Genomic DNA, 23,223 nt, shown 5'->3' with positions numbered 1-23,223 from the left:
AGTGCAGGAAAGGGTTTCACAGCTGCTCTGTTGGAATAATCTTTCTAATATATTTTTACATGTTTTTCTTACCCTGGAGTTTCATAATGGTGGGGTTTTCCCCCTCCTTTCAGGGTTAACTGCTCAGCCCATTCCATCTTGACTTGCAGGTCTTTTATTGCAATTTAATAGTTGTTCTGAATTTTTTCCAGGTGCACGTAACGATCCCACTCCTGACACAGATCTTTTGCCACACAGGAAGGCTGTGAGGAAGGTATGAAACAGATTGAGAGCACAGCTATTTATACAGATCATGGAAAGCTGCATATGTAGATTCGAAATCTGTGTGTCACCTTCTGGGGAATTTTGCCATATCCTTAATTTTTCTGTGTATCATAAGCTGCCTTTCTGAAGAATGGATCCAGAGTTCACTGAAATCAATGGGAATAAGCCCAGCTGATTTGGACAGCTCTGGGTTGGACCATAAACCAAGTGGTGGGATGCCTGTTTTTTACCACTGGATTAGTCAAAGGTGTTATTAAGTTAATAACATGTTATTAAGTCAATAGTTTTGGTTCTAATGACACTTCAGGCTTTTATTTCTGCCCTTCAGTGGAAAGAAGGTGGCTGAGGTGTAGCTGGAGGGTGAAGACATCGTCTGAACACCCAGTAACACAAAGCACAAAGGTGGCAGAAGGCTCAGCCTCAGCCTGGGAGGAGATGCTGTGCATTAAACCCCCAGCTCGCTGTGATATTTCGGAAGTGCCAGTTGTCAGCACAGTGCCAAAGGAGCAATCTGCTCAGTGCTGGCAACTTCTCTCCCCTCTGTGCCAATTCTGAATGCCATTGACTAGCTGGAGAGGGAACCCAGCCTACTCTTTGTTGGAGGGCTGAGAGGTGTGAGGAGTGGAGTTGTGTAATAAGGGAAAGAAAGGACAAATCGAGAGGAAATGGAGGAATTCCTCAGGGTGCCATCTGTGATGCACATTACCAGGGAGGCAGAGTGAAAGTGAACTTCTTCTTTTGGGGATTAATTTTGCCGGGCTGCAGTCAGTGAACTAACGTGCATCCTGCTTTTCAGGATCACAAAAAGCGAGTGCTGACATCTGTTATTAACGCTGTGCTTTCAAATCAGCACTGGAGAGAAATAATGGAATATATACCTTAAGGTTTCCAGCTGCCAGCATAAAGGGCAGAAAGGTGGGGAGGTGACTTGCATCAGCCACAGCTTTCTTTGCTCTCTCATCACCTGCTCAGTGCTCACTGATGATATTTCCTTGTGCTCATTAGTACAGTGTTGAAGGTCAGGCCCCAGCTTTCATTTAATAGTAAACAAACTGATTTTAGAGGGCAGAAAACAGTCTTAGAGACCCAGAATGTCTCATCTGCTCCCCTCTTCCATTCAGCTCTCAAGGAGATGATTTGTGCATCAGTTTACTGTACAGTTTGTTTTTCCTCTATAGAACTGTGCACTGTTAAGCCAAATGGGATTCATCCCCACTGGATCTGCCTTATAGAGCATTAAGACCTGTGTGTTTACTCACAGGCTGAGTGAGAGCTAAAATAATGATACACCTCTGAGGCAGAAACAGACCCTGTTGTTTACGAAGACCTTGAGTCTGAGTCTGTTTTTCTGAATTTCTGTGTGGATTTGAGTTTATACACCAATATTATTTATTTCAAAGCTCTGCTGCAGTAGCAGCAGCTGGCTTTAGACCCGACTGAAGCTGTATTTGATTGCATCCTCCACAAACATAGTCTCTGCTCCACACTTTACGATGTGGATGTGTCTTTTTATCTCATGGAAAATAGGAGCCCAACAGCTCATTTAGTGCTTACTGTTTACTGATATGAATCATTGGAGGGCTGTTGTTGTTGCTGCTGTAAAAATAATAATAATAATGAAAAAGCCCCACTCTGTGGAAGGAGAACTACAAAGGCTTTAATAGAAAAATTGCATTCTAGTAACACAAGCTGCTCTTCAGCAGAACAACATCATGTAAATGTGCCATTGTGTTTCAGAATGCTGCACAAGCTCAATGCTATGTGGGTTTTATATAACAAATTAGTTTTAAACTCCCAATTTAGTATGGAGATAGCAGTTCACCTGCTTAAAGTGTATCCTTTTATTGTTGGTCAATTGGAAGGGAATGTCTTGGTTGTATTTTTTATCCTCTTGGAATAAAAGCCACATTTACGACTCAGTTTTTATAACCAGTGTCCCATAATTGCAGCTGAGAAATGCTTCTTGGATTTATCAGTCCTTTCCAGAAGTTATACTCCTCTCCTTGGAAATGTTATCATGGGTGGTCTTTATGGAAAAGCGCTGCAGAGGGTAATGGTGAACGTTAAAGTAGCTTCATAAATCTGTGCACAAAATGAAGTGGCAGGTATGTTATTTCATGCTGCAATCTGTAATGCAAGGAGGCTGAAAATTTCACTGAAAGGGATCTCACTGTGGGCTACAGACTCTGGAAGAAATCTGAGCACCATGGAAACAACTAATAAAACTCGAGTTTCAATGGAGGCAGAATTTTACTCTGTCCGTTTTATGGTGGGTTTTTCCTCAGCAGTGTCTTAACTCTTCCACCAAATCTGCTAAAAGTCTTTTCATAAGCCTTGCTAGGAGCAAAGCTGGGCCAAGATGGTGCTTTTTAAAAAATCCTGCTGTCAGTGTAATATCTTTAAAGATACTCATTTTCCATAGAGTTATCAGACCTGCTTTATAGACCACTGTTATATTTATCCATTGTTGGCCTAATCCTGCACTGCTTACCCACAGTTAAGATTTCATGTTAAACCACACACACAGGAGCTCTCAGGTTGCTGTTGCATAAATAGTTGTGTTTTCTCTGTGTGTGGACACTGAGTTCACCAGGCTTTCTCCATGACCTCTGCCTGCTCCCAGAGTTTTCCTGAGTACTTGCTGCCCTCCAGGTCAGTTTGCACTTCTTCCAGCTCTCTCTGAGGTGGGCAGAGGCAACACTTACTGCTCCTGGAGCTTCTTATGCTGGCAAACATCCCCATCCCTTTGGATCCAAAGGTCCTGAGAGCAGATGAAAGATTAATGTAAATAATGGAGAGGAAGCTGAAAGTTGTAGGAGGTCTCTCTGCAAAGCTGTTCTTTAAGGTGATGCCAGATTCTTTTTAAAAAAAGCAAAACTCAAATCCAAACCCCACGAAAAATCCAAACCCCCCAGCTCTGGGTCTCAGTATCATGTTTGCCTGTCCTTGCAGCCACACTGACTTTTAGAGAATTGCTCCTGATCGAGGCTGATGTAACTGAGGACAAGTTAGGTTTGAGTGTGTATATATATATACACATGTGTGTAGAGAGAAGGAATCTTTGTTGTGAGTCTTTAAGTTACTAAAATGGAATATTTGGCAGCAGTTGTATTTATTCCAACAAGAGATAGCCTTTTACTAATTTACTTCATTTTATTTTAGCAATGAAGAGCTGAAGGAAGCTCCTTAGTTTTATATCTGTTTGTTTCTAGTCTGTTCCTTGGCTATCCTGTTCAAACAGCAATCACAACTTCTCTTGACCCAAACTTTTTTGGTTTAATTACATATAAAGAGTTCCTTACATTTGTAGTTTATCAAAAGCTGATAATAATGCTTCTCTTGTATAAGGTTTCTTGGAACTAGTGCAGATTGAAATTGGTGTGAGTGGGAGAACCAGGGCTTTCAAATATAAATTCTCAGTGTGTTCATGATGTCTGTCTAAACAAGAGTACATAATCTACTGCTTTGCTGCTTAAGTATAAAACAGAGCTGGTGTGCTTTTCCATCCAGGACCTGTTTCCACCCTCTCCAGTTTACCTGGACGTGCTGTTGTAGTTTATTCAGGTCATGACAAGCTCACTGTTGTTCCTGCTGGCACAATCCAGCAGCGTTTCCATTCTGGTCAGGTCAGTGTCCATCATCTTCAGCCAGAGAGCTTCAGCATTCCCCATCCCTTCAATCTCCAGACTTGCCTGCAGAGACTCAATTGCATGCTGGTGATTATTTCTGTGGAGTCCAGTGAAGCATATGGTACAGCAGTCTGTTATCTTGAGTCTGATCCAGCCCTTGTAGCAAATTATTGCCCACCAAGTAATAAAAATACAGTAACTTTTCAAACCTGTTAAAACTGAGATACCAGCATTTCACACCAAGCCATTCATGAATACCTTCTCTTTAAAGCAGGGCTGGAGAGCTTTCAAGAGGTCACCTTAAAAATGTGCTGCCTAAAATCTGGATCATCTCCTGCTAAAACCAGACCCACTTGACGATGTGTGACCAGACTGCACTTAACTTCCAGTAAGGGAGAATCTACAGCCCCCAGACAGTCTGGTCCAAGGAGTAATTCCCCTTAATGATTTTAAAACTTTCCTAATGTCTAACTTAAAACCTCCATGCTTCAGCCTTAATTATGTACATAATGTAATTATGCTATACATAATTATACGCACCAAATCCAGCCAGTTGTACATAAAAAATCCATCTGTTGGAATGTGGGCAGCAGACACCAGGCTGGAAGGCATCTCTCACATCTGCAGCATTGGTACCACCCGGGAAGACTCTGCTTCCTCCAGTGCCACCTGCAGTTCATCCTTCTCAATCTCCAGCCTCACCTTTTGCAGCTCCTGAATGCTCTTCTCTCTCTCCCCCAGCTCATTGATTAGATCCTTAATTTCCTCTAGGGAAGAAAACGGATATTTCATGCAATAGATTTAGTTCAGGACTATGAACTTTACCAAGTGCACCAGACAGATCCTTTGACTGGAAATAGCATGAAATGGTTTCAGTCACTTTTTAATCAGCTGCCCTTTTCTTTCATTGCTGAATATTATCCTGGACTTCTGAATGAGCCCTGTTAGCTGCATGTGCTCATGGAGGTGGAAGAATGAAGTTCATTAAATCAAGAGAATTTTTCCCCAGTTTTTATCCAGCTTTTCCCTCTCCCCCTTTCAGATGGTTGCTCTCACAAAATGGGAACAGGACACCACATCATCCCTCTGCAGCACAGTGGGGCTCTCTGCCAGCTGATGGAGGCTGGAGCAAAGGGTTGGGGGTGAGAGCCCAGAAAACACTGGGTCTGTTCCAGAGTGTCCATCACTGTTTTCTCCTGGCCACAAGGACAGCAGATTGTAGCATCTTCTAAATATTTACATCTTCCAGCCTCCTAGAAGAGATAAATGTTTGTAGTTTACAGAAGTGTTTTTTAGAAAAAAAGGAGCCAAGGCAGTTGGTTTCCCTGTACAGCCAGTGGGGAGAAGGGATGCAAAGAGGGAGACTGAGAGGAGTTTGACTGACTTGCTCTGAACTGAGTGCTGGAGATGCTGGATCCTCTCCACTGAGGTTAAAGGGAATATCCTCTTCCCAGGGTAAAGCTGGCTGTTGTTAATAGCCCCCTAAGTGAATTGCTCAGAATTAGAGGATTCTGGTAGTCAGAACTGGCACTGCAGCCTCTCTCTCTTATTGCACCAAATGTCCCCAGAGACAGAAAGCACTGCAAGAAATAAGGAAAGTGGAATTGGTTCTGGAAGACACCACAGAGATCATTCACTAGGAATCAAGGGGCTTATGATGTGCAGAATTTTTTAACATCAAACCAGTACTTAACCTGAAGGGCCTTGTTCTTCTCCCTCATAGATTCCAAGGATTCTTCATAGGCAGCCTTAAGCTTGAACTTATCAGTTGTGTGCATTCCTTCTGGGAATTCACTGCACCTCTTTGCACTTTTTATTGCCATTCTGCAGGCATCTTACCAAAGGCTCTGTGCTCCTTGTCCGGAGCAGCACAAGCAGCATTGGCCTGGAAAAAGAAAGCCAAGCATTCACTGGACACAAGTTTTCTTCACACTTCACTTCTCTTCGTGTCCTGCCAGCCAGTCACAGTTAAATTGGCAGCCACTCTAATGACTGGCAGAGTTTCTCTTGGTCCCTCTGAATGGGTGATTAAAATGTTTACGAGGCTTTCTCTCCTCACCATTAGGAATTTAACAAGATCACCCAGTTCCCAGCAGTGTGATAGTCTTCCTTGCTCCTGTGGTTGTAATGATGCTGCTGTGGAGCAAATGTTTTCCACTTCAGATGTTCCTTGTGCAGATGTGCTGTTGGTAATTGCCTGGGTTGATCAGTGTGACTCCTTCTATTTCAAAGCAGATTCAGTTACAAACAAGATGTTATTCGAGACTATTTTAGACTGTGTCTAACTGCTTGTCGTGAAGGGAAAGAATAAAGGTACATTTTTCTTTCCTAGGAGCTTTTAATCACAAATGTTCTACATACCCTTATGATCCACACATGCGTTCAGATACCATGGTGACAAGCACACCACAGGAACCATAGAATAAAGAGCTGCTTCATTAAAGAAAAGGATGGTGAAACAGATTTTTTCAGCCCAGTAATGTAATGCTGTATGTGGGATTTTCGGCTCTTGGGATCTGTTCTAAAGCCAACTGCAGTCATTGGCAGGTAACCAAGGACTTCAGTGGATTTGGAGCAGCCTTTGTGCCTATTTTAAGTAACATTTTTATTCAAATATCCCACAGTTGCACTACTATTCATGCTCTTACACTAACACTAGCAAGAGTAGAAATACTAATTTAATGAAGGAGCGTTTGTCGGTGGTGTTTAAACTGTGTGTTGTTTAGATCTGCTTTGAGTGTGGTAGTTAATAACCAGTGGCCAACCCACCAGTACTGCAACACTGAAAAGTTCAAAGCAGGATATTATTATCCTTTAAAAGGAGATGAATACCTTGCCTTGCAGTAAAGGAGGGCTTTTACTTTAGCTGTACTCTTGTTTCTGGAAGTCAGCTAATGAGCTTATGAGAAGCATGCTGTGTGCTCCCAGGAATTAGCTGTGGCTCTCATCTGGGTTTTCTCTTGATGTGGTAAATCTTAGCCTTGCTTCTCATGGCCATACAGATTACTTGACGTTTAATAGAGAGATCTTAAAATATTAAGAAATAAGAGACCAGTCCAAAGCCAACCTGAGTTGACAGAAAGACTCCCAGGGCCTCCAGCACCAGGGCTTAGATCTTGGTGCTCAGTCTTGGGCTGGATGCACTCTTGGATAGCTGGATTTCTTTCATCTCAAGGTCAACAGTGAGGTTCTCCACTGTGCTTTGAGGCCTCTGCTTAGTTTTTCCCATGCTGGCAATCCAGGCTTGGACTGATTCTGCTGTCTCTGCTTCTGGAGCCTCACAGCCAACTTTGTCCTGAGGGAAGGAGGGCAGAAATATCCTGGTGAGTTGCTCATGGAGGGAGGGGTGGTAGGATTGGCATCCCTCATCTCCTAGAGCCCCATCACTGTTTTCACCAGGGAAAAGGTGGAATCCTGGCAGCAGCCTCAGAAAACACTGTAAAGAGCTATGGTGCTTTATCCTTAGGAAATTTTAGTGGCTTTTGTAGGGCTGCTGGAAGAGTAAAGTCCTGTTGAACTAAAGAAAGATTACACAAATTCAAGCCTTTATCAGAAGGATTTGTTTTCTGTTGTCAGTGTACAAGTGTTAGGTCTCAATAGTCTCTGTTATTGCAAGTATTATTTTCTTTCTCTTGGCTGGAGGCCTTTGCTTTCTCTCTCTCTTACTAAAATGCATCCTAACAGATCACATCCATAGGCAGTGACTCAGCAGCCAAACTAAATAATGAGACTTCCCTAAGTCCCAAACTCCCTGAAAGCTGAAGGTTCACTTGGTTCCCTCCAGCTCTTTGGTTCTTTCAGTGGCATCAGTCCTGTATTTACTCCTCCAGACTGTGACTTCAGTATTGAGTTTAGAGACCAGGCAGTGCAGCTCAGCTTTGCTCTTCTCCTCTTCCTCAGGCTGCTCTTTCACTGGATCCAAATTATACCTGGTTTTGGCTGGGCTCTCACAGCAGCTGTGCAGGACTCGAGGTAGCACAGCCACTGCTGTGGATCTGTCCTGTTGGAAGTGTGACTGCACTGACCTGGCTGCCCAGAACCACTTGAACAACTCGGTTCTGGGCCATCCAGAAACATCTCAGCCTTCAAAATATCTCCCTGTTCAGGAGCCAAGGGTTTCTTTCCGTACCTGTTTTCTGCTGAACTGCAGTGAATTGAAATGAGCTCATACAACTGGAAACAGAACTTGGCTTGTCATCATCGCTGTGTTCTCTCAGTGTTTCAAAGAATTATGACAGTAAACCCATTTGGTGATTGTTCTAAACACAGAATCCTTGCCAGACTGGTGATATACAGGTGCAGCACTAGAATTACTCTTTGGAGATAAGCAGAAATTTCCAAGACACAGGTGTCAGACAGAGAGATGAAATATTGGTATAATTCTGAGCCAAACTTCTGTGATTTGTACAAATAAACTGCAAGATCCACTGAATGGACAGTGGGCTGAGGATCAGGAGGTGTGTGTGTTCTGCTCTTTGCTGACTCATGGGAGACTCTGTATCTTGTTTTCATATCCACACAGGGCTCATGTCCCCTACACCCCCTCCAAGAACAGCTGGTGACAATCCCAGAGAGTAATTTGGATGAGTTAAGTTCCCTTTGTGAGAGATAGCCCAGAAGATTGGTTACTCTGAAGTGGACAATATGCAAAAGAGCAGGCAGTGCGTGTCCCACGACAGCAGCAGCCTCTGCAGGCAGTTGGTGCTCCCCAGCACCTTGGGCTCCTCATCCAGCTGCCTCCTGCTTGCAAGGAGAGAGAAATCTTTATGTGGACAGTCTGGTTAAGCCTGCTCTGAGCTTCCTCGAGCTCCCAGCTCAGCTGGGAGAGCTGTGGGAAAACCTTATAAAGAATCAGGAGAGGAACTAATTCAATCTGACTGGAGAGAAAAAGAGGAGAAGGACTGGGCAGAGAGGAGACAAGGACAGGGCTGCCAGAGCTGGAAGAAATTTAGGGGAAGATGAGGATCCAAGGGAGGTAACACTGCACAAAGCTGTCAAGGAATTTACCTTGGAGCCTGATGGCTTTATTTTCAGCTTGGCTCTTCTCCCTCGCAGCCGGCTGGGCTTTGGCTCAGCCAGGTTATCTTCCAGCTCGTGAACATGAGCATTGGAGTTCAGCTGGAAGAGGGAGGTCAGTCATATGATGCTGAATAAGGCATCAAAGGCCAAAATATCCTCCCTCTCTTGCAAACTCAGTTTATTCCAGTTGGTGATTGCCCTGGGGTGGCTGTAACAGCTCAGGGGAGTGCAGAGTGTGCTGACCCTTGCGAGGGGGAGGCCTCTTCCATCAGCTGGGACAGGCAGAGTTCAGCACCAGCTGCCAACAGCTGCTTCCTGGCATCATCAGCTCCCTCTGCAGAGAGCTGGATCCTGCCTTGTGCTCATGGCTTCCCCTGTGGCTGCTGGAATTCCCTGCTGGCCTCTCCCCCTGGATTTCTGCACAGACTCCACGCTTGCACCAGGCTCATCCATCTCTGCTTTCATGACCTGTTTGTCCAGCTGTGCTTTCACTCTGGGGCTTCTCCATGAGCTCTGCCATCTCAGCCCTGGCAGCCCTGTGCTTCCCATGGCCCTGCTCTGCTTTAACTGACATTGCTGCTCTCTGTGCCACTGAACAAGTTCCTTTTCCTCTGTCTTCCCACCTGTGCAAGGTGTCTTAACAACACGGACCTATCTCCTGATAGGGTTGAGGATTAATTAGCTCGCATTTCTAAAGTGAATTGAAATGGGAATGTTCCTTGTTACTGATACCATCAGTTTGTATTAGTCATCAGAATGTGTTCAGAGCATTCTACCAAAATATAACCTCAGCTTCTTCGAGCTCTTCAGTGTACAAGGTCTGTAGTACACACACGAGCACAGCAGTGTGTGTGTGCAAGAGATGTGAGAGAAATCCGTGGAAATATGAGCAAGAATCTTAATTTCTTCACTCCCTTTTCTATATGTTTATCAGCTCTGCTGGATTTTCTTTCCTGGAAGAGATCTACAGCTGGGAATACTGAGCCAACAAAGCAGGAAAGACCTGGCCAGGTGTCTCAGCAGACACTGATGTTATCTGCAGCATGGTTGGCTTCCTGTGTCGTGTTGGAATTTGGCCTTCAGGAATATAATCAAGCTGATTTGGCTACTTGAGGGAAATAGAGGCTTGTTCATAGAAATAGCTGCAATCTAGGTCTGTGGGTCATGTTTTTGTAGAAATGCTGAGTGTTTGGTTAAATATTTGAATACTGTTGGATGAAATAAATATTTGAATTCCTAATGGTAACACTGCGCATCCTGTGAACTGTGGCCTCATTTCTGGTTTGATTTACCACCTTTCCTTCCAGAGTGAGAGGGAGAGTGCCTTGCAGGACAGAAATGTCCATGGAAAGGTTTTATCAGACATTTTGCTGACTGCCTGCAAGCAGAAGAGCAGGTTCCTGCAGCAGATCACCTTTCCCCTGGCCACGGCACCAGGGCAGGAGACCTGCAGTGAGCACAAAGTTCCACAGACTTCAAAGGAAGTGGAGTTTCCAGTGAGTGGATAATACACAAAACAAGCTGGATCTCAGAGTTGGCTGAACTGTTCATTCACTGGAAGCTAAAAGGCAAATGCTTCCAAGCCTAGGGGTTTCCCAAGCTCATAGAGAAGTCAGAATCTGCTGTAGAAAAAAAACACCAGCCACTACCTGGGGAAAAATAAATACTAGATCTCAGCTGGTTCTGTTTTTAAGGGTTTAAAGAGTGATAGGCTCCAGACTCAGTTTTAACAGGGTAGGTTTAAAAGGGCTGTATTAATCTTTTATGCCAACTCAATCTTAGCAAAGAGCTGGCTGAGCTGGCTGCTGTGTGGTGGAGAAGGCAGGATGTTACAGCACATTGATTGAGCCAAATTAGCATTTTTGCTCTGTAGTGAACAGGTTAGTCTTGGCTCAGATTGAGTGTCCTGTCTTTTCAGTGGGACTGGCAGGGCACTTAAGCTCCTTTTCCCTTTGTGGAAGCTCCTCCTCACCCCATCATTAATTAGTCTGCACATAAAGACACAGCACAAAGGAAAGCTGAGCCTGTTTGCAGCTCTTAAAGGACCAAAACCAGCACTTAACTTTTCTTTTGTCACTTAAGTGTCCTGGTGGCCTTGCTCTGAAGCACAAGGAGCTTGTACTTCCTGTGGAGAATTTGATTTAGCAGAGCTTGCCAGTATTTATTAATGATTGTGCACATTGCCTTAGCTGCTTAGCTTGTTAACTAGGTAAATTAGTGGTTTGGATGATATAGAGTTGGATATTTGTATTGTGGGAAGTTAATTTCTAAGAGGAGGTTTGTCAGAGCAGTGCTGGCAGACCCATCACTAAAGTAGTCAATAGTGACACTAAAATAAAGATCTAATTTGTGATAATATTTTGCAATTCTAAACCAGTTTTTATGTGAGGATCAGAAGGCCTTACATAAACATGAATCATTTAAGCCTCATAACTTCCTGGTGATTGTACACATTTTATATGTGGGTGAATGTGGAAGATGAATTACAAATATCAGACAATGAGTCAGAGAAAGACTTAAGGAAACAAAATCTTGTATTTCTGATTCTGCTTGCCTGAATTACTGAGCTGTACTTCTGCTTGTCATTGGGTTAATACTGAAAAGATCAGGGTATGACTGTGAATTTTCCCAGTGAATTTATTGTCAAGGGACTTTTCAGGTGTAGCTGATGCTGTCAGAGCTGTGATGTAGCACAACTGCACCCAGTACAGTCTATCCTGGGAAATTCCACTCCAACTGACACATTAAACCATGAAAATTCCTTATGAATTTGATGAGTTTGGCTCATTTCATCTCATTGAGGTTGGCAATGATGAGTCCTTTTCATTTTGCCACGGATCTTCTCTTCTTGTTCCCAGTTGTCCTCCAGCAAGTTGAAAAAGGGGAAATGAGTGTAAAAAAGAACTTTGTAACAAACATGGAATGACAGAATCCCAGAATGGTTTGGGTTGGAAGGGACCTTAAAGCTCATCTTTTTCAAACTCCCTGCCAAGGACACCTTCCACTACCCCAGGTCGCTCCAAGCCCTGTCCAGCCTGGCCTTGAACACTTCCAGGGATGGGGCAGCCACAACAGAGGGTGTTTATTAGAAGGGCCCAAGATGTCAAAACCAGGCCTAAGAGGGCCATCTAAAATAGAGACCGTGGCAACTGCACCTCACCTCGTGCATCCGAGTGGCAGGTTTGATGTTCTTGATCTCCTCGTTCTCCTCACCTTGTTCTCCTCACCTGGTGGTTTCCCAAGAGTGTGAGAAGCTAAACCCTGCCCTGGCAGCAGAGGGAAAACCCCAAGAATGGATTCATCCCAGATGCTTCTGGAGAGCAGCACAAGCATCCTGTGTGTTTCCAACAGGCCCACAGGAACTCAGTCCAGCAGTGACTCTTCCCAGAGCATCCTGCTCTTCCTCAGGGTTCACACAGCTCTTTTGGGCAGTGGCACGAGTTGGGCAACACTTCACTGTGCTGCCAGGAGTTAATTCCTAGAAAAACAAGTCCCCTTCCTCTTTGTGCAGCACACTGTAGTCTCACAGCATTTAAGCAAGTAGACAATGGGTTGGTTTTTTTTCCTTTCCCCAGACTGGGAGAATGAGAAGGGGAGAGAATAAAGAAAAACGAATTTCTGCCTGATGAGCTCCCTCCAAAGCCCTCTCCTCCTTTTGGCATTTAGTGACTGAGTCATTCTGAGCAGAGGGATCTGAGTTTGAACTCTGTGGTCTAATGCCTGCAGACAGGAAAAGGTTTGTGTGGATCACACGAGCCGTTAGCGGCAGCAGGACAAAATGTCACTGGAAGCTTGTGTTTCTTTAGAAGGAATCTGAGATTCAGTTAATAAATTCTGAGGCATATGAGGCATCTGTGAGTTTAACATCCTGTGGAAGTTAACACTGACTTCAGAAGGAGCAGCATTCAACCACATGGCTGCTCCAGTGCAGATTTAAAACTTCTCCAATTACATTAAATAAAAACCAGTTCAGGTGCAGGAGAGGGAGAAGTGTTCTCCAAGGCTGGAAAAGAGTTACATGGAGGGGAGCATTTTATAAGTAGAGGCCTACCAATATTGCTATGTAAAAGTGGTCTAATTAATAAAGAATGTCAAGGAGATGCAATGTCTTTATGTAGAGGGATCCCTAAAAATTGCTGTGAAATGACTATTACTACGGGGTAGGAGGGTGAAGTGAAGAATTAAATCCATCCCAGGTTGTATGAGATGCTGGAATACAAATCTGTAACAATACTTTACATATATATATATAACATATAAGAATACTGTGTTCATCCTGTGAAAGGCTGCTAAAACTCCTGCCTCTAATGGCAACAAACTTCCATATTTGCAAGAATGCAAGGCTTTGCCTCTTTTGCAGAGTTTCCTAAGATTCCTTTAACATACCTCTGTTGGAGTTGATGTCCATGACTCAGACCATAGCTTCTTAAAGTTAAGCATCAAAAAAAACCTGTTTGTATACACACAGATCCCTAAAGAAGAGTTTGCATTATAAAAAGGTGCCACTCTGACTTGCTGTAGCTCGTGCTGAGCATCTGTGGTGGGCCAGGAACAGAACTTGGGACTTGTGACAACAACTCCTTTGCTTTCAGTCTCCTTTGTTATCTAAGGACTTATCTTTATTTAAGGTACATGAGATTTACAGGCTGTCTGTAAATCTCATGCATCATCCCCATATGCTCTTTATTCATTCCATATTCTGAAAAGGAGCCTTTTATGAGTCATTTGAGGAAGCCAATGCCCTGCCTTCGTGAATCCCAAACCTCTAACCATCCCCTATGGATAACACTCAGCCTGCAGTTGGATGAGGAGGTCACCCTTCTCCTGGCTGAGGGTCTCTTGTCAGCTCCTCTGCTCTTCTGCTTGTTCTCTGAGCTCCCAGGTCTTTGACATGTTGCTTCTTATGTCCAATTCCTTCAGCTCCATTTCCTCCTCCTGTTGGGCCACACTGAGCAAAGTTTCACCTGGAAGGACTTCAAGCAGTGAGGTTCCCAAAACAAGCCTTTTCTATTATAATGGTCCCTGAAAGGCCTGAGGTGGTCATTTTATTATCAGATCATAGTGGGGTTTGCATACCAGTGGGAGGCCTGGCGTTTCCTGAAATGCCTGTTTAGAACAGAGTTTCATATCTCTCCTGTGAGTAATGCAGCTCCTAGGAAAGGTTGTTATGGTGCACAGGGGCAGATCTGTGTGCCAGCACAGAAATCAGGACTGTGTGCCAGGTTCTGAACTGATAAATGCAGAATGATTCTTACCACTGTCCACATTCATACCAGTCCAAATGGCACCAGAACCCTTGGAGAGCTTTTTCTTATCTAAGGCTGGAAAGGTTTGTTTGGCTCACACTGGAGTTGGGAAGGTGTGCCCTCAGCTAAAAGGCAGATTTTATTTCACCCACATGTGGAAAATTGGCTTTAACATTTTTGTTAATGTTAATGTTAAAATTGTATATCGTGGTCAGCACTTTCTTTCCTCTCTTACCAGGAAACCAACTGATTCATCCATCCTGGGAGTAAGTGAAGAGGGTCTGAGCTGGACCTGCCCCTTTGTGAGGACAGTGTGGTCCTGCTCAGGAGAAGTGAACTAAGCAGCTTTGTTTCAGCTTTTAAATGTTAATGAATAGTGAAATCTTGTATTCCCATGCTCATATCCTCATGCCTTCTCTTTATGCTGCTTTGAGAAGCAGGAAGTCCAGGCCTTAAATTTCTAAGACACTCTCATTCCTCTCCCTGGAGGCAGCAGGCTTAGACTCAGATTTCAGGATTTTCTTGGTTTGCTAACTTTTCTGGCATTGCTTTGGAAAGAAATCATTCAGACCCATTGCCCTATCAATAATTAACGAGAAAGTCACCAGCTCTCTCAGTGTCTTTAAGTAAACATGGGCGTTATTTTCTCTCCCAGCCCTTATCTTCCCTGCCCAGACATCCCAAGGTTCTCAGTGCCTGTAATTGCCACTGTTTAATTCTGCAGAACAGGACAACCTCAGATTATTTTCCTCACCCTAATGTATAATTTTCCCCAGAAAAGCAGCTGCAGAAACTTCTGCCATTCCTCTGAATTGCCATCAGGCCTAGCCTGGGCAAACAGAATGTGTGGGGCTTAGAAACAACAGCATGGATGGAGGTTTTGTCCTTGATAAAACCCAAATATACCCTGTGCTGTCCTGTGATAGGAAACGCAGTAGTTTCAGTAACAAAAAATAATAGTAGTAATCTTGTGGCTGTTGGCTTTAAAAGTGAGATTGAGGCATCCATAAGTTGAAATCTAAGGATAGAATAGGCTGGAGGAGGGATGAATATTGTGTAATTATTGTAAAAGTTGGGCAATGCAGATTTTAGGTTCCTGCGAAGAACAGAATGTTCCCTTTTGCGTGGTCGGTACAATAGCTGCTTTCATTATGTTATGATAAAAACATATGTGCAAAATTAATGATGTATGCTGCTAATATTAGATGACTACAACAATCTCTCTCCATTTCACTTTCCGGTCTTAAATTGGATAAATGATCAGTTAGTAGGATTTTTGCCTGACTAAGGAGTAGTAAAGAGCAAGTGAGATTTATCGCGTAGCTGAAGGTGCACTTCATTTGCATTTTATTAACTGAACTGTCTGATTAAAAGTCAGTTTTGGGAGTGTGTGTAAGAGAGATCATTATATGCATGAGGAAGTGGGTTGCTGTAGAAACTCTAATTCTGCAGCTCCATCTCCACCGAGGACATGCTGAGTCACAACTGCCACCAGTTTAGTCAGCCCAGCTTGGGTGGGAGTAAACGGTACCTTCTTGGATCCAGTTCTGCCCCCCCTTTTCCCCCAGGTCAGGAGAGCCAAGCAGCAACTTTGATGCTGCCTTCTTGCCCTGGAGAGATTAAGCTGGGATTCAGGTTTTGGTGTGTAAAAGGGAAAGAGAGGGGTAATGATACAAGAGCAACAGGTAGAGACAGTGCAGAGAACCTCATCACCGCTGGAAATCTCCTCCAGTGTAGCTTCCCAGCCCCACAGGCACTGAAATAGTGGTGTAAGGAAGCCTGTGGATATTCCTACCTGTGACAGTTCTTGGAGGGGGAAGCAGAAGCAATGGAACCAGGCATTCCTACCTGCTCCCTCTCTGATTTGCCATGGATATGATCCCTGCACAGGATGCAGAGCTCTGTCCTCTGCAAGTGGAAGACGTGCCTTCAGTAATGGTGTTGGAATTCAACTGCCTATTTATAGCACATTTGTTTGCTATTCCCTGCTTTCCATCACTTGCCCTTCCACTTTATTACAGGTCATAGGTGAAAACTTACGTTGCTCTTCCTCTCTGCAACTCACTGTTTCCGTGGCTGATCCTGCAAAAACAGGGTTGCAGGAGGCAACGCAGCCTAATAAGTAACAGTGCCAATTTGTCTAGTTCCAGGGCGTGTATTTCCTAATTCTTTGTGCTTCTCATGAAACAAGAGGTTTATTAGACATCCTGACTCTGGCTCTGGCTCTTGGAAGTGTCTCTCAGACTAACATTCCCTTGAAGGGATGTAAGGTGAAGTGATGACCCAACATCTTTCACTCCTGAAAGAAGATTTGCTGTTCAGCCAGCCCCAGCTTGTGCAGAAGGCACTGTGTGGCTTTGCCTGAGGATTGGGGTACCAGACTGTTTGAATCCATTTGGAACAATGCAGTGGATGTGCTGTACAAAGAAGCCATCAGCTAGTCCAGCTGCTCCTGGAATGAGACAAAGAAGGATGGAGTGAATAAATTAACAGGAGATACCAAGGCTAGAGAGAGAAAACCTTCTGTTTTATAAAGTCATTTGCATTTCACAGCTGGAAACATCACCATATCTGCATGAAGGAAGTAGATGTAAGATCCACCCCTGTCCATTTGATAGCCCAAAATCTGACAAGCAGTGTCCCAAACTTTCCCATTCACCTCTCAGCAGCAAAGTCCTGGGCCGAGCTGATGACAATCCTCGTAGGCAGCGAGTTTTTCTGGTTGATCGAAACCTGACATTTGTCTGGGCAGCAGAAGGCCACTGACTGCCAGAGGGGGGATTATGTAGCCTGTCATTAATCCAGGACTGCACTCACGCTTCCATCTGTGCAGGAATGTTTCTGCAGCAGGGCTCGTGGTGCCTTCCCCGAGCGCACAAACACGGCGCGCTCCGTCTGCCTCTCGGTGCTGGAGGGGCAGAAACCTCAAGGTCGGAGCAAGATTGTCTCTGAGCACGGAAGAGAAGGATGCAGGGGCAGACAGAGGCTGTTACCTGACGGGTTTAATCCTTTCCACAAAGGAATGATGGGGAAGCACTGGGCAGCAGGACCGATGACATTTGCGTGCCGACACATTGAGGTGACAGTATTGATTGTACCTGTGATGTTCACTCACCTGCAGCCTCCTCTGCTCCAAGGAGGATCCAGAGCAGGGCCACGCTGGATTTCTGGAGCAACCCCACCACTGCTTAGTGGGATCCTTGCTCTTTTGTAGCTGCCCTGTGGTGCTGTGTCACACCTGGAAAGGAGCAAAGGAGGAAAGGCACGACCCGTTCGGATACAGCCAGAGAACAGCCTGGTAGTGCATGAGAAAGCAGATTTCTCTTTGTTAACCTGAGTAGAGAGAGGGAGAAATCCTCTCCGTGGGTACAGGGAAAGGAAACAAGTTAATGCTGGCATGGGAATAGCATTAAAGCATTCCCTGGAGACTCAGTCCTCACGGGGGGCCCTTACCATGGAAAACCCATTTGCCCTGAATAAATGATTCTGCAGCACTGCCAAAGGAAAGCATGTTGTGGAGAGATTATATTTTTACCTTTTGGGCTCATACTTTGATACGCTGGCAGAGAGGACAATGTGGCTTACAGACTGCTAGAACCAGGCACAATCAGAACATATTTTGCCACAGTCAAATGCCACTTGCAAAAACCTGCTTGGTAGCAAAGAAAGGAAATTGTTGCTGAGTGTAAAAAAGATAGACCAAAGGGCCTGTGATTCATGCTCTGATCATGTTCTGTCAGTGTGTCTGTGCAGTGGAGTATATGAATAACTGGTGGAGTTTGATAATATGCTTAAATACTGCTCCTGCTGCTAAGCATTAGCATGGCTGCGTGACAGCACAGCAGAGAGGCGAGTCACATCCACCAGGAAAGGCGAGACAAGCTGCAGGAGCTGCAGGGCTCTGGCTCTTCCAGCAACACATAAGCAAGGGCAGCAAAAATTCATTTAATCTTTGGCCGACGTACCTTTTAGGTAGCTTTCCTACAGCTTTATGTTACTAGAAACAAGCCTTGGCTTGAGTTTTCGGGGGTTTGTTCCTTTTCAGAATATCTATAAGGATTATATTTTTAATCAAGGCCAGTGGCAACATGTTGGGGAGTCGTGGAACAGCCTTGCTGTTCTTTGTACGCTAAAACGCTCAGCTGTGGCGTCACTGGTCAGACATTTGCATAATCAGTGTTTTCAATTAATTGTTACTGGAAAGGGTTTCAGGGACCTGCTGGCCAACTCCTCTGTTGTGGCACTGTGGTGCCTTAGGATGCCCTTCTGCTCCAGCTTGTTCACTGCTTTTCCCTGGGCCTGGTGACGACCCCTCTGGAGCTCTCCAGGCTGCAGACCCACGAGCTCAGTAACTTTGTCAGCCACTCTTGGAGGGAAGATGAACATGTTAATCTGGGCAACTGGAAGAAATTCCCTCATTGTCCCCATTCCCTTGCTGCATACTCAGGAAAATGGGTGCAGACAAGCTCTCCAGCCCTGCTGGGAGCCGACTGGGAAGGGCAGAAGGGAAGCAGCTCTCAGCTCCATCCCTTCACACACACCCCTCAGCAGAGCTTGCTGGATGGAGCAGAGCAATAATAAACACCCCAAACAAGGTGCTGCAGCAGCTGCTGTGCCTGGGCTCCCAGAAGCTCCGGGAGGTCTGTGCCTGTGCTCCACCATGGATCCAAAGTCATGGGCAAGGCAGGGCTGTTGGACAAAGCAGGATCAAGTCCTCAGCTGACAGCTCAGCCATCTGCCAGGCCCGCTGCCCCGTGGCAGCTGTGAGTGCCAGCTCCACCTCTCAATAGCACATCTGTTCGTTTAAAAAAAGAATCAGCGTGTTGTTTAAGGTCATTCTATATTCCCTGGAAACAAGAGCCTGGTTTTAGCAACTTTTTCAATCTCAGTGAACTGGCTGAGCTCGTGGCACATTGGCTTTGTCCTGGTTTGCTGTCACCACGTGTGAGATCTCAACCCACCTCCGTTTTGTCCACCTCTGCCTGCTCCTCCTTGCCTTCTGCTTGAACTTCTTCATGCCCAAGTGCCTCCAAGTCAGTTGTAGCCACAGATCTCTTCTGGACCAGAGCCCAGGACATCAAAGGGGACAGGACAGGAGGGACACAGGCCCACCCAAGGCAATTCTTAATCTGCACCGTAAGCTGGAAGCCAGCCCATAGTGCCAAACATCTAAAATCATTTTCCAGCCCTCTGAGGTTTGCCCAGCCAGGTCCCATCAGACCAGCACTGTGCTTTGCTGTCCCACTCTGCCCAGAGCAGGATTCCAGAGAACCTTGCAGTGTGTTACTTGTGAGCCATGATTTGAGACTGCCTGTCTTCGTGGCTATGAAAATCATCTTTGCTTTGTACAAAAGGCTTGTTTGCAATGGACAAATCCTGGGAGCTGTAAAATACCAACAGCTGCTGGAAAGGGCACTGGAAGTTCAGCAGCTGGAGACTGTTTGATCTCTCTGTAGCTCAAGTCCTGCTTACAGTAATAGTCTCAGGAGCCAGCAGATATTCCCAATAAGCTCTTCTCAGTAACAGATACTCTTCAAAATGATATTAAAAAGGAAAATGTGTGTCAAAACCAGACAAAGGGTCAAGTCTTCCTCTCACAAAAGCTGCTTCTTGAGATTACATATGTATGCGAGATGAGCAGGTTTTAACCCGTGGTCTCTGCCACAGCTTTCAGATCTGTCAGTTTTGAGGCTTCAAACAAACCCTGTAACAGCTCGTTTGAAGTCCTGCAAACCCCAGGCCATTGAATGTTAACCAGAAACTCCCACGTCAAGCTTGTTTGCTTTGGAGCAGATATTTTACATTCAGGTTTCAGCTCATGGACAATTGAACAAGTCTTTAGGCTGTCCCAGCTGCTCCCGGGTGGCTTATTTATCCTCAGGTTGAAGAAGCTGAATTTTATTCCCAGGGGAAGCTTAGGCCAGGGGGGCAGCATCCTGTTTGCTGTATTTCCACTCTCACTAATGTTCCTCCACACTTCCATTAGTGAGAAGTGGCTTTTCCATCATCTGTGTTCTTTGCTGTGATCACACTTGGATGCACCCAGAGGTAACAATTAGGACTGGGCACAAGCAGCACTTTCTGCAGCAGGAGAAGGACCAAGAGGTGATTACACCAATTACCATCGGTCCAGTCAAGGCACAACACAAGCTTTTGGGTTGGAGACTGAGTGTTCTTCTAGATTTCCATTCCTGAGCACGTCTTGAGTTGTATGACTTAAGGAAAAAAAACCTTTTGTGGGATGAGTTGCTTAGGCTACCCAGGAGATTTTGCTGTAGCAGCCACGTCAAAGTCAGTGGGATTGAACACCCAAACCTTTTCAACAGTATTGAAAGGCTTGTCCAGGCTGTCTTCCCTGTCCTGAGGAGATGTAAGCAATTGGCATGAAGCAGCTCAACACTTCAGTTTAAAAATGATCATTTTTACCTTACTGGCAGCCCTGCCACATCAAGGGGGATCTCACCATGCACTGATGAAGATAAGGGAAGACAGCTTTCCTTTCTCACTCTGACCTGCCTAAGGAAAAGTCACTAGCAATCCTCTTCTTCCTGGGTAATTAGTAACAACCCCCCACTGCAGAGAACCTATTTCAATCTCTGGCCAAGCACAGCTCTGGTGTGTAGGTTTCTTATCCTAGAAACAGAGGATCGAGCAGGGATTTGTGCACTAAGGGGAGCGAATAACACACACAAAGTGCCATATGAGTAAGTTCAAGGAAGATATAATATCTTTTAGCTGCTTCCTGGGAAATGGCACATGACTTCTCCAGACCTGGAACACAGAGGGGAACACATCCAGGTGTTGGCAGCAGCCAGAGATTGAAAAGTCACAGCCCTGTTGATGTCAGTGAGAGTTTTGGTTTTGATATCAGTGAAGCCAGTATTTCACCAATGTGTTTGGCAGTCCTGTGAGTGCAGCAAGAACCACACGATCCTTCAGTGCTGCTCTCAGAACATGCCTCTAACCTTCACAATGTTCCCACTGGCACAAGTTTTAGTAGAGATATTTGGGCAATTCGTGAAATGGAGGCAGGAGGTGCCATTGCTTGTTCAGTTCTGTCATTGCTGGGTTCAGGAGCAGCTCTCCAGAGTAACTCATCCTGCTTCTGAGCAGCCTCTGAATTACCAGTGCATGGTTTGTAAGATTGTCCTGGGAAATGTGTCCTCACACTGCCCTTTTGGAAAAGTGGCTGGTACCCTGTAATTGCCCTGTCCATGTCTTCTGTCCTGCTCTAACATTCTTAGCTTGGTTTCTGGTCTCCATAAAACCCATCCTCCTCTAGACCCGACCACATCACTTCATTCCAAAATCACCAAAGGGATACCAAATCACCAGAACTTGCTGGCAGTCCTGCCTGGGCTTTTTCACCATTTCCTCTGGGCTGAAGTCCCCTCTCCACATGGCTCTGCTGGGAATGGCATCATGTGAGTTCTGCAGACAAGTTTAGGTTGACTCAAACCACCTTTTATGCCAATCCTAGTTAGTCCAAGTGACCTAGGGGAGGACTCACAGTCTCCTCTGCCCTCAGAGCTCCATCCAGATGCAGGAGGACCTTGGCCAGTGCTGCTGCCCACCCAGGGAAGGTCTGGCCATGCCCTGGCTCTCCAGGCCAGGCCAGAAGAGGCTGAAACCTCCCAGTAAACAAACTGAACTTGCCTTGGCCTTGAACTGTCCAGAGAGGCAAATCCAACATATGGTCCCTGAGTGTGATGCAAATCTGGGATGAGTTGAAAGTAGGAGGGATGCAGACAATCCCACATTAAAGAATAAGTGGTCCATATGTTTCCTCTCTCCTTTTTCTGTGTCCTGAAGGGCTTAAGTCAGGAAATGAGGTGGGGTCTTTTACCTTGAGAGCTGGGATTTGTGGCTCTCAATTTAGTCTTGCATGCACGTGTGCAAGTGCAGAACAATGAACCTTCCCTGGAGAGCTATTTTTGGGGTCTTGGTTGCAAGACAATTATGGTTTTGTGCTGATGAGTGTTAGTAATGGTTGCAATATAGCTGTAGAATGAAAAGTGTACAGCTTTTGGGGGAGGCGCCGTGCCCTTTATGTGTGCTCAGAGTCTCATGGGCAGCTAAAGAGAGAGGAAATAAATTTGTCATCATCTAATACACTGTGTAACTTCACTGTGGAAGAAGGGACAGGGTTTGGTTTCATTTACAGCAGTGCAGATCCCTCCAGTTCAAAAATTCATTTCAGATTTGCACGTGTCTGATTTAATCAGAACAGGGTCCATTCAACACAAGAGAAAACCCTAAGCAAAGTTAATATAGAGAATTATCTGCTTACTTACAACTCCCAGTGTTAGTCCCAGCCAGCTTGGCTGTGCCACCACAGTGAATTAGATAAATTTGCCCTAGATGAGAAAATAAAAGATGAGTCTGTTAATCAAGATTGCAATATCTGTAGGAAAACAGAAAGTAGCTGAGAGGTTCTGCACGTTCATCAGGGACAGACAGCGTTGCCTGTAGGGGCAAATTTGCAAGTCAGTGAGAGGAAATTTAATCTTTTCAAAGATCAGATCTATAAAAAACCCTCTTTCTTCTTGGATTCTGTATTAGAGCTTAAAGAAATCCTCCTTTCTCTGCAGCATATGGCAGAAGTATGTAGCACACAGAAACAGGAATGAGAGTGCAGTTGAAAACCCCGATGTTTTACATTTAAACTGACAATTTCAAAATTAATCTGCAAAAAAAATCTGCAAAATTAAAAATAATCTGCATTTCGAATCACTGCAGCAGGGATCAGTTGAAAGGGCATTGATTTGGGGTTGATCAAAACTGGTTTTTTATTTGACATACAAAAACTTGACATCTAAAAATGGGAAGGCAAAACAAAACTGACTGACCAACTCAGTTCAAGCAAATGGGAACCAATAATGCTTCATGGGAAATGTGAAGTAAACAGAAATTAACTTTGCTGCTTGAGGAAGCATGTGAAGATACTTTTTGGGTGTATTTTTTCTTGAGGGAAGATCTTTATATGATCTACAGTGACCTACCAGTCAAGGGCTGGTACTTAAAAAATGGGAAGAATTGTTCTTCCCCCTAGTTTTAGCATCATT

At 44.9% G+C, this 23,223-nt stretch overlaps 1 protein-coding gene across 2 annotated transcripts in view; it reads left to right on the top strand.

The window, feature by feature from the left end:
• The window catches only part of KPNA7 (karyopherin subunit alpha 7), a 47,669-nt gene that overhangs the window by 4,323 nt on the left and 20,123 nt on the right, over window positions 1-23,223 (top strand). For both annotated transcript variants that reach the window (XM_027656493.1, XM_027656495.1), the window contains exon 2: window positions 192-253. The gene's annotated coding sequence lies outside the window, so the exon portion shown is untranslated. The remainder of the gene's footprint in view (window positions 1-191; window positions 254-23,223) is intronic.

The sequence above is a fragment of the Corapipo altera genome, unplaced genomic scaffold (genome assembly GCF_003945725.1).
Source record: "Corapipo altera isolate COAL_440 unplaced genomic scaffold, ASM394572v1 104, whole genome shotgun sequence".
Taxonomy (NCBI): domain Eukaryota; kingdom Metazoa; phylum Chordata; class Aves; order Passeriformes; family Pipridae; genus Corapipo; species Corapipo altera.
This window is presented reverse-complemented; position numbering and strand designations above follow the sequence as displayed.